Source organism: Eschrichtius robustus, chromosome 12 (assembly GCF_028021215.1).
Source record: "Eschrichtius robustus isolate mEscRob2 chromosome 12, mEscRob2.pri, whole genome shotgun sequence".
In the NCBI taxonomy this organism is placed as follows: Eukaryota; Metazoa; Chordata; class Mammalia; order Artiodactyla; family Eschrichtiidae; genus Eschrichtius; species Eschrichtius robustus.
Genome location: NC_090835.1, coordinates 104631254 through 104643308, shown reverse-complemented (window position 1 = coordinate 104643308; position 12055 = coordinate 104631254). Strand labels below are relative to the sequence as shown.

The 12055-nt window shown below is 44.2% G+C and overlaps 1 pseudogene; it reads right to left on the bottom strand.

Moving 5' to 3' along the window:
* Positions 1-2736: 2736 nt before the first annotated feature.
* LOC137773267 (peptidyl-prolyl cis-trans isomerase A pseudogene) lies at positions 2737-3246 on the bottom strand (annotated as a pseudogene).
* Positions 3247-12055: the final 8809 nt, after the last annotated feature.

The window sequence follows — 12055 nt, the reverse complement described above, 5'->3', positions numbered from 1 at the left end:
TTCACCTGCCTCTTTCTGCCTTTTGATGTATGGCGACTATAAAATGTAAAATGTATGTGGCTCGTGTTGTATTTCTACCGAACAGCACTGTTCCAGCGAGAGACAGGGGCGGTAAGTAAATAAGCAAATAAACAGCTACTGCCGTATCAGGAAACGATAAATCGAGTGGAGGAGAATAAAGCAAGCTTGGCGGAGGGCAGGGCTAATGGGAGATGCTCTTCTTGGTGGGTGGTCTCTCTGAGGAGATGGTGGCTGGGCAGAGACCTGGCAGGGGTGGGGGCGGGCGGGGACAGGGCAGGGGCTGTCGTTGGAGCAGCAGGGGCTGGGGCGGGGCGAGAGTTAGGAGAGGGCCGGGGAGGGAGGCTGGCGAGGCAGGTGGGCCAGACCCTCGAGCAGCCTGTGGCGCACGCAAATCCACGGCCTTGGTGACTGACAGAGGATCCAGGGAACGAGTGAGAGCAGGGACAGAGTGCCCATGACGTGCTGAGCCAGCGAGACTGGGGGGGTGTTAGGGGCTGCTGGTTTGGGATGGAGAGAGGACCCGCGATGAGTTCAGAATTCACGTCTGCTCCCACACATTTTGAAAAGATACGTGCAGTTCACGTTTGGAGATAAAGGTCTGGAGCTTGGAAGAGACTCTGAGGCTGAAAGTACATGGCGTTAGAGGTCACCTTGCAGGACGTCCTTGAATCCATGAGCACAGACGTGGTCCTGAGTGGTCGCCAGGGCGTGATAACTGGTCAGATCCGGTTTGAGTCCTGGGTCTGCTGCTTCCCACCATCCTGTGCCTCTTCGCCTGTGTATCGACTATAGACGCCGCCGATCCTTCTGAAGCTCCTCCCATTTCCTCTCTCTGAATGTGGCTGACCCTAGGACGGCCCGGCCAGTGGACGCTCCCCTGGTCCAGGCCCAGCCCTGAGAGGAGTGGCAGCACCTGCCTCATCTCCTGGAGCCCCAAGCGCTTTGCAGAGACTCACCTGTCCTGAGGCCACCGTGTTGCGAGGAAGACCCCCTGCCCCCTCGTGAAGGGGCTGGACGGGGGGACAGAGAGAGATGCCCGAACAGCCCCCAGCCATTCAAGACACTCCCGCTGAGGCCCCAGACATCATGGAACGGAGATTAGCTCTCCTTGCTCTGCCTTGTTCTAATTTATGAGCCACAGAATGATGAGATACAAGAATAATAAGTTGGTTTAAACTACTAAGTTTTGCAGTAGTTTATTCAGCAATAGATACGCAGAACAATACATAAAATGGGATAATACTACTTATTTTATTTGATTTTGGGGAGGGTGATGGGAAATTTGAAGCACAGTTTTTGGCTCTGGTTAGGTACTACATAAACATTCTTTTTCTTTCCCTTGTACAGCTTATATTTTAAAGTCAAAAATCTATCTTGTCTTAGTTTAGCCTTGCAGAATGGCACAGAAGAAACTGAAGTCCTATTTCATGTCATATATATTCTTTTAAATGTATGGAAATGGCTATCATGAAATCATAGGCGATATTCCCTATACTGGATTGCATATCTCCCCTTGTTTACACTGGTGTCAAGTCACATTATCCTGGTCACTTCCTAGAATCTGTTGTATCTTAAGATTCCCATTTGGATGTGTTGCTTAGAAGGACCACCGCAGGTGTGGTGAGCCCAGCCCTGGGCATGATGAGAACATCCCCCCCTTCGCCTGGACACATCACAACCCTGACCGCGCTGGCGGATTGGAGAAACACCTCATGCCTTTATGGTTTTGATTCTGTTATGCAATGTATTTGCCCTCATTCCTAGTTTCATGGCAACACAGATTTGATCAATTATACCATCTCTCTTCTTTTCCAGATCATTTATAAAAATGTTGGATAAGACTGGGATGGGTAGAACCAATAGAGATCTCACTATGTACTGACACTTGCTCGTTCATCGGCCCCGCTAGGCGTGTTTTTTTCAAGCAGCTATGTGTGAATCACCCAACACTCAGTCCTCCAGCCCACATTTCCCCCATCTGTTTAAGGGAATATTCAATCTAGCTCCTTAGCATACATTATCTACTTTTGTCCTGTTACAATATCTGGTGTCGTTTGCCTACCTGTGTTAGGTGCCATCACAGGCAGGGGCCACGTCCTACTTTTCTTTTGTTGACACCTGTGTTGAATGTGCCAGACGTACCCAGGGAGCCCTTGGATGCCTGAAACTTTCAGTCACACCGCTCAATTGATATGCCTGTTTTCTTTTTTTTTTTTCTTTTTTTTAATAGGTCGTACATGTCTTTATTTTTATTTTTTGTCTTTTTTTATTGAAGTGTACTTGATTTACAATGCTGTGTTAGTTTCAGGTGTACAGCAAAGCAGCAAAGTGATTCCGTTTTATATATATATATAAAAACTGAATTATATATATAATTTTATATATTTCATATATATGTACAATCTATTCTTTTTCATAGTCTTTTCCATTATAGGTTATTACAAAATATTGAGTAGAGTACAGTAGGCCCTTGTTGGTTATCTATTTTATTTTATTTATTTAATTTTGTTGTTTAGTTTTTATTTCATAATCATAAACTTAACTTTGCAATTCAGCTGAACTTGGAGGGAGATAAGGACAATGTAGAACTCGAAGAACTGCCGTGAGAGCACAAAGATTACAGGATATTTCAAGCAGATGCGGGTGAAGGGGTGCCCTCCTGAGAGCTGCAGAAGGAATGGTCTGGTGGTTAAGATAAAACACAAGTCAAATTTATTAGATTTGTCCACAGTCAGCAATGGTGCTCTTCTTGCTGGTCTTGCCACTCTTGGACCCAGAGCTCTCCATGGCTTCCACAATATTCATGCCCTCTTTCACCTTGCCCAAAACCACATGCTTGCCATCCAACCACTCAGTCTTGGCAGTGCAGATGAAAAACTGGGACCCGTGTGTGTTGGGGCCAGCATTGGCCGTGGACAAGACGCCAGGACCCACGTGCTTCAGGAGGAAATGCTCATCATCAAATTTCTCCCCATAGATGGACTTGCCACCAGTGCCATTATGGAGTGTGAATTCACCACCCCGGCACATAAATCCCGGAATTATTCTGTGAAAACAGGACCCTTTATAACGAAAGCCTTTCTCCCCAGTGCTCAGAGCACGAAAGTTGTCTGCTGTCTTTGGAACTTTGCCTGCAAACAGCTCGAAGGAGATGAGACCCAAGGGCTCGCCGTCGATGGCGATGTCGAAGAACACGGTGGGGTTGACCATGGCTGAGCAGTGCGGGAGGTTCCAGGGTAGTGGCGTCTGCAAGGCCGGTTATCTGTTTTATATCTAGTGGTGTGTGTATGTCAGTCCCAAACCCCTAATTTATCCCTCCCCCATCTTTCCCCTTTGGTAACCATAAGTCCCTTTCCTATGTCTGTGAGTCTATTTCTGTTTTGTAAATGAGTTCATTTGTATCATTTTCTAGATTCCACCTGTAAGCGACATCATGTGATATTTGTCTTTCTCTGTCTGACTTATCTCACTTAGTATGATCATCTCTAGGTCCATCCATGTTGCTGTAAGTGGCATTATTTCGTTCTTTTTTATGGCTGAGTAGTGTTCCATTATATATATATGCAGATATGCCTATTTTCTTATTTATGCCTGTTCTGACCCCATAACATATTTTTGCTCATAATTATTTAATATATAGGGTGTGTGGGAAAAACCCTCAGTTTGATTTAAATTCTTGTTTAAAGGAATCCACGACATTTAACCCAGGCTGAATCCTTAACGGGTGTATTACAGAGAAGGTTACGGCAGGAAGAGCAGGTTTGCTTTAAGCTTCTCCAGGAGGAAGCTCCCTGTAAAGATGGGAGAGGAGATGCAGTTCCCCAGAGGAAACCTGCCCACTGAGAACGGGCGGAGCTGACCGGGAAACAGCCGGGGCGAGTGGCCTGGGAGCTCACGGGCGCTCCCTGAGTGCAAGACTTTTGTTGACATGCTGTTTAGCCGTGAGCGCAGAGACAGTCAAGGCAGATTTCAGAAGGCCAGATTAAGAGGAGATCATTTTCGTGGTTATAAATCTGTATTTGTTGATTGTGCTCCCTTTTTATTGGTTGATTTATTTATGACCAATAAGTGAATTTTAAGATGTCTGTTTTGCTCTGATGAAATTGATGTTGACTGAGCCAGTATTAAATAGTGGCTGAAACTCTGGAGCAAATTTAACTAGATTGAAATCCCTGCTCCTCCATTCATTACCTTGAGTGGATTATTTTACATCTTGCTGCCTCAGTTTCATCATCTGTAAAGTGAGGATACTTGTTTCATGGGGCTTGTTGGAAGGATTATATTAGGTAAGACATGTAAAATGGCCGGAATAGCGCCTGGCACGTCAGTATCGTGGTTAAGTGACAGCTATTGTTTCTTTTAAATACTCAGATGATATTTTCTCGGGGCTCTAAGTATTCAAATCCTGAACTTCTTCATTCGTAAATTGAAATCGCTGCTATGCGTCTCCAAGAAATGCACACCGAGACGAATAAATTGGTTAAGGAACAATTAGGGAGAAAAGAAATTTGGAATCCTTTTAGGACACGCCCCAACCTTCACATAGTAAAAGCAAAGTCACTGAAAGTCATAGAAAGAGTAAGTAGATTTTAGGGCCTGCGTTATTGATGCCAGTAATCTTCTCAAACTTAAAAATATCGCCTGACATGCAGGTTAAATAAATGGAAGATTTCTGTGGGCCCTCCCCCTCCCCACCAACTTCTGAAATTTAGATTCAGAGTCTTAGATGGGGCTTCAGGAGCAAAATTTTTGATGAACGTGGCAGATCATTTCTAAGCTTCCTCTCTCTCTCCCTCCTTCTTCCGTCTGCTTCTATTCATTCTCTACTCATTCATCTGTGGTTCCTGACACCTGTATTCCTTTCCTAAATTTATGGAATACAGAAGTCCCAAAGTTCAGCCGTTTGTTCACCCTGAACCCTGGCACCAAAGGGATAGATGTGTAGATGCTCTCAGTGGAGCCTGGAATGGGGCATAAGAGGGGCCAGGATGCAGGGGTCGTTTAGGGTTTATAGCTATGGTGGCAGCCCTAGAGGAAGCAGAGGTGCCCTAACTGGCTGATTCCTGCGACGTGACCTTCACAAACTTCCATCAGTCATGTCTACTTTTCAAACCTGGCCGACTAGGCTTCCCCCCAGCTCCACGAGGTACAGCTGACCCTTGGACAACACGGGTTTGAAGTGCATGGGTCCACTTAGAGCATATTTTTTTCCATAGTAAATACCATGGTACAACATGGTCTGAGGCTGTTGGAATCCGAGAATGCGGACCCAGGGATGTGGAGGAACCACGTATACGGAGGGCTGACCATAAATTACAGATGGGTTTTGGACCGCTTGGAGGGTCGGCGCTCCAATCCCTGAGTTGTTCAAGGCTCAGCTGTACTTCACAGGCTTCTGAGAAATCATTTTTTCTCGTGTTGACCAGTGTCGGTTCTTGTCTGCAACCGAGGATCCTGAGTAGTTCGTCTGTGGCCCGCAGGTAAAGTGAGTACTGCCTGATATATTCTGAACATTATCGATCCCAATTATTTTGCAAATAATTCCTCAGTTTGACCATTACTTAAGACCAGTGATATCATTGCAGTAATGCTACGAGGTCTTTCTAGACCTTCAATATTGTTAAATAGGGAGATAACATGCTTCCTATATAATCTCCTCAAGCCAGTTCTTAATCTTTACATTTTGAAAACATGCAGTCCATGACACCCAGTTGTATTTTTGGTCATTCTAAGTAGATGTTATTCAGTAATGCACCATCAATAGAATGAATGGATAAATTTCGATAAGTACCACATTGGGTTAAAGAGCATTTTCCTGGAAAAAGAAAAAAGACTACAGAGCTGAGAAATACAACATAGGAAAGTGTACATAATAATAGTAGAATAAACACCCAGGGCTTCCCTGGTGGCGCAGTGGTTGAGAATCTGCCTGCTAATGCAGGGGACACGGGTTCGAGCCCTGGTCTGGGAAGATCCCACATGCCGCGGAGCAGCTGGGCCCGTGAGCCACAACTACTGAGCCTGCGCGTCTGGAGCCTGTGCCCCGCAACAAGTGAGGCCGCGACAGTGAGAGACCTGCGCACCGCGATGAAGAGCGGCCCCCGCTTGCCGCAACTGGAGAAAGCCCTCGCACGAACCGAAGACCCAGCACAGCCAAAAATAAATAAATAAATAAATAAATAAAGTAGCTATAAAAAAAAAATTAAAAAAATAAAAAATTAAAAAAAAAACCACCCAGCCTAAGAGAGAGAGCACCAACAGGAGCTTTGAAGGCACCTTTCAGCTCATTCCCAATAAAGGTCTGCTCTCTCCTCCCCAAAATACACTATATTGAATTTTAATTAATTTATGCTTTTCATTATAGTTTTATCACATACATATGTATCCGCAAATAACAAATTGTTTATTTTGCCTTTTTTTTGCACACTGTATGTATTCTTTAGTCCCTTAGTCTCTCAGTCCATGTCTTACTTCTGAGATTAATCCATTCTAATGTGTGTAGCTGCGGTTCATTCATTTTCATGGCTAATATTTCGGGGAATAAATATGCTGTCATATATTTATTTTACTGTTGATGAGTATTTGATGTTGATGGACATTTGTTACTGATGGACATTGCTTTTAAAGTTTGCTATTACAGTGCTGCTATGAAGATTTCTGTATATATATTTTGGCATACGTGAAAAAGTGTTTTTCTGTGGTATGTTCTTAAGAATGGAATTGGTGGGTCATAGAGTGTGCATGAGTTTGACCTCAATAGATAATGTTATGTTTCTGAAATGGTTATAATAATTTACAATTCCATCACCAATTTCTGAGAGAGTTTAGAAATGTTCACCTGAAAGTCCTTTAATCTTTGCCATATTCATTCCTACATACTTTCTATTTTTTATGCTGTTAGAAGTTGAAATTTTTTATTTTGTAGTTTTTACTGTTCTTTGCTGGTATATAGATGTGCAGCCTTTTGCATATTGATTTTATATCCAGAAACTTTACTAAGCTCAGATTCATTCGGGTTTTCTGAGTCAGACAATCATATCTGGAAATTTTGTCAACTTTGCTTTTTGCTCTGCAGTCCTTCACCTTTTTTTTTCTTTTCTTTTTTGATTGCACAATGTAGAACCTTCAGTAAACTGTTTGCTGGAAATGTCAATGGCAAGCCTCCCTGTCTTATTCAATTTTAAAGGAAGTGCTTTTAATATTTCACCATTTAGTATAATGTATGCTATATATTTTTATAGACTAAAAAATCACTTTAAGGAAATTTTCTATTTTTAGAGCAAAAAATAAAATGCTAAGGGTATTTTAAAAAATCATGAACAATTGTTACTAATTAATTTTTAACTTACATCTGCTTTAAAATGTTCAAAAGATTTCTGGATTCTTCCCCTCTTCTTTTGTCCTTGAAGCCCGGAATATTGTTTTCATAATTAGCTAAGTAATGTTCACACTCATGCATGCATGCATTCATTCATTCACCCATCAAAACTTCATTGAATGCCTACAAACTGTGAGGTACCTAGGGGGCATAAAAATCTACTTAGAGGGGCTTCCCTGGTGGCGCAGTGGTTGAGAATCTGCCTGCCAATGCAGGGGACACGGGTTCGAGCCCTGGTCTGGGAAGATCCCACATGCCGCGGAGCAACTGGGCCCGTGAGCCACAATTACTGAGCCTGCGCGACTGGAGCCTGTGCTCCGCAACAAGAGAGGCCACGATGGTGAGAGGCCCGTGCACTGCGATGAAGAGTGGCCCCCGCTTGCCGCAACTAGAGAAAGCCCTCGCACAGAAATGAAGACCCAACACAGCCAAAAATAAATAAATAAATAAGTTAATTAATTAATTTAAAAAAAAAGATTAAAAAAAAAAATCTACTTAGATAAGAAATTCATCAGAAATTAATAGAGATTTCGCATCAGCACTTCATGATTCCTTCAGGTTTTGGCATTGCTCTTCAGAGCCAAGGAGTCAGCCAAAGAAATAATATTCTAAGTGGCCCTGAGATCATAAAAGATAAAAGGGATTACTGGACTTCCCTGGTGGCGCAGCAGTTAAGAATCCGCCTGCCAATGCAGGGGACACGGGTTCCAGCCCTGGTCCGGGAAGATCCCACACGCCGCGGAGCAACTAAGCCCGTGCGCCACAGCTGCTGAGCCTGCGCTCTAGAGCCCGCGAGCCACAACTACTGAGCCCGCATGCCTAGAGCCCGTGCTCTGTTACAAGAGAAGCCACTGCAATGAGAAGCCCGCGCACCACAACGAAGAGCAGCCCTCGCTCACCACAACTAGAGAAAGCCCGCGCGCAGCAACGAAGACCCAATGCAGACAAATATAAATAAATAAGTTTTTTTAAAAAGGGATTACTGCACTGTGGAGAGGTCTATAGCAAACACCAAGGAATTATGAAACCAGGGAGCCAAGACCTTATTCCTAGATGCACAGCACTTGGATCTAGAAGACACTCAAGGCCATTTGGTTGAGTCAAATGGTGCGCTTTGGGACAGCTATCCAGTCACTGCTTGTATAATTCCAGCCAAGGAGGGAAAGTTCCATAGATCATCACTGTTTGTCTGCTGTAATTGTTAGGATGATTTTTCTTGAACTGAGGTGAACTTTCCTTCCTGGTACTCTTTTTCTAATTATCTCACTATGTCCTGTGCATCCACCAAAAAACGTCTGCCTCTCTCTGTGCCAGTCCTTGGCCTAGCAGGATCCAGGTGTGATGCCTCCTCGAGACTTCTGCAATCCAGACTGACCACGCCCAGTTTCTTCAACAGCTCCGCGTGAGGACTCTTTCCTAACTGCCCACCATGCTCCCTTTGGACACACTGCATTTGTCACCATCTCCCCCCAAACTTAGTGCCATAGTCACATGAAATTCTCCAAGAGTGAGCTGGTCATGGTCAATGTCAGGGACGCTGACATCTTCCATCCTCCTCACCTCCACCTGTTCCCCCACCTTTCCCACCTTCATTCTCTGAATCAATCCTTGCCTTTCCCTTTCAAAACCTGGGCACCTTGGAGAGACACGTAGGTGTCCTTAGGAGTAAAGGTGGCCCAGAAGAACATCCATCCATTTCTCCAGAGGGGTATTGGGCTGTGTGACTAGGGACCCCCTCTCCGCGTGCTCAGGAGAACAGTTCTTTATGTGCTAAGACATTAAGAGGTTTCCCTCCACAGTCCCAGGCAAGAAGACACCGTGTGGTACATGAATACTATACAAAATAACTCTTTATAATAAATAGAATAATGAATGTGTGTTCGTTGGGACATTCACCATTCCTTGTGAAATGTAAGCATCAAATAGGCATAGTGTCAAAATGTGGTACCAGAGTAGCTGTGGGGTCCTGGCTGAACCACCTAGCTTCTCCCATCCTCAGTTTCCTCCTCGGTTCCCCTGGTTTTCTCATCGACTCTAAAGCAGGAGCGACAGTAACAATCACTTGCAAATCGGCCTCCCAGGGAGAGAGGCCCGTGTTGGACCTCTGCAAACTGTGACCTGCTGTACTCATGCAAGCATCCTTGTCACAGGGGGTGTGTTTTGGCAGATAGTAAGAGAATATTGTCAAAACAACAGAACCCCAACTCAAGTGTGTCCTGCCTTTGCATTCTTAAATTGCTCCGCGCAAATGATCTACATAGATTTTTTTAGATGCAGGATGCTCTAGAGGCCATCAAGACTTTCAGAACAACCTGTTGAATGCTGTCATATGTATCCTGGTTCTTCGTCAGGTGCGGTCACCTTACAGCCTCCCTGGAGCATGTATTTAGTCTCCTATTTGGAAATGAGTTTCATTTTCATGAGTTCCTCCATTAGGTCACTCATCCCCCAGCTCGTGGCCTGTCCTCTTATTCGACGTGAACACTCTGACCACCCAGGCAGCAGGAGCCCCCCAGAAACCCAGGCTCTGCCCTGAGGTCTCAGTTCCTGTTATGATCTCTGGTCCCCGCTGCCTCCTACTATGGGGTTCTCTTCCTCAACCCTTTTTAGCTTCCAACAGCTCAAGAAGAATAAAAGATACATAGACAGCCAAGGAAGACAGTAATTTACTAACCTGGACAGATCCAGAAAGGGCTATAAAAGGAACATCCTAGCCTTCTGAGGGTCATAAATAACGAAGATAATTTTCCCATGTTTTATGCAAGTATACTTTTTGGTGGTAAACAGTAAGATGATACACGATACATATGTATATTTCCTGTCTGAAAATGTATGCAATTAGCATTTGGAAGATTGTAATTATAGCCTGGTTGGGCTTTTTGTAGGTGCTAAAATTGATTTCTTGGTTGAATTATTTTGCAATAGACTTAAACCACTAGTTGTACACCTAAACGAAATTGAGTGTGAACAAATCGAATCACTTTTATTTTACCTTGGATAAGAATTTATTGCCGCAAATAAAACTCCTTAATTAAATCTGGCATAGCCGGGCCTGTAGAGGTCCACATAAAGGCATTCTGTCATCCAGCTTTAGTGATGATTTTAATTTTAGAATAATGCCTTGCTATGCTTAGAGAGAATTGTGTATCTATTACGGACTGTCGGGGTAGTGAACTGTTTGAGTTCAGTACCTCTTGGAATCCCAGATGGACTTTGGATACATCTTTTTGGGAGAAGTGCTACTGATTTATAGATTATAGTTAAATACATCCAAAATTGAAACTTGCATCACTATTTCTGAAAATAACCTCTTAATTCATAAGCTTCCAAGGTCTCTCAAGAAGAGAAGAAAGGGGTAAATTGTGGAGACACGCTTTTATCCTGATCAATACATGTTAGAGATTTGATCAGAGAGAAATCATTAATATAAGTGCATTCGTTTCCTAGGGCCGCCATAACAAAGTACCGCACGCCAGCTGGCTTAAGAGACAGAAACTTATTGGCTCACAGTTCTGGAGGCCAGAAGTCCAAAATCAAGGTGCCAGCAGGCTGTGCTCCTTCTGAAAGCTGGAGGGGACCCTTCCTTGCTTCCTCCAGCTTCCGGTGGCCGTAAGCGTTCTCGGGTGTTCCTGGGCTTGCGGCTGTATAACTTCCATCTCTGCCCCCACCATCACATGGCTTCTCCCTGTGTGTGTCTCTGGCTTCACGTGGGACATGAAGACACCAGTAATCCTGGAGTGGGACGTAGTCTACTCCAGTATAACCTCATCTTTCCTAACTACCTACAGCCCTGTGTCCAAATAAAGTCACACTCTGAGGTACTAGGGGTTCAGACTCCAACGTGTATTTTTTGGAGGGGGACACACTCTAACCCTTAATAATATGAAAAACTTATTGTTGCTCAGTTCTATATATCTTCTCAGGGAGGCAAACGGAAATTTCGTGAACAACTTACTGCAGATAAGAATTGCGTGATACGTATAGTCTCAGCCTCCTTTAATTCTCATTAATCACAGCCCAATCCAGTACAAAAACTATTAACTACCTTGAGGGCTGTAAAAGGATATTGTAAAATGATGGCAATGTCTTACTGTTTCCGCTGAGATCAGGGCAAGAAGAATGAGGGTTCGGCCGCAGTGAGAAAGCATTAAAGGAACATCCATTCGGGCCAAAATGGTCCAGCGTCGCCACACTGTTACTGGGAATCTGCACCAGTCCCCTTGTCTGGGATGTTTTAGCAAAGTTGGAGGGTTCTTCTCTTCCAGAGATGGATGGAGTGGAGACATTTCTAGAAGAAGGGGTGGGTTGGCCCAGGTTTACAAACTGCATTTCACAAAACCTTGAAGTCACAGAAGGCACACGTGTGGTTCTTGAAAGTGTGGCCAGCAGCAGATGTGGTTAATACATGCAAACCCCTTCACTCTGTAGATGAAAAAGGACTTACTCTGTCCCGTGATTCTCCAGCCACTGAGTATGTTTGGGTTCATCAGGCTATTTATTCACAACAAAGGCTTTTTCCTCTCTAGTCTTTGGCTCGTAACCGTGCTCCCTCCCACGGGTGATGCCTTGATAATACTTGTGTGGTCCAAAGAGCCAGGTTCCCCTGTGTGGCTATAGTGATTTTTTTTTCTTATAGTCCAGTGTGTGTGTGTGTGT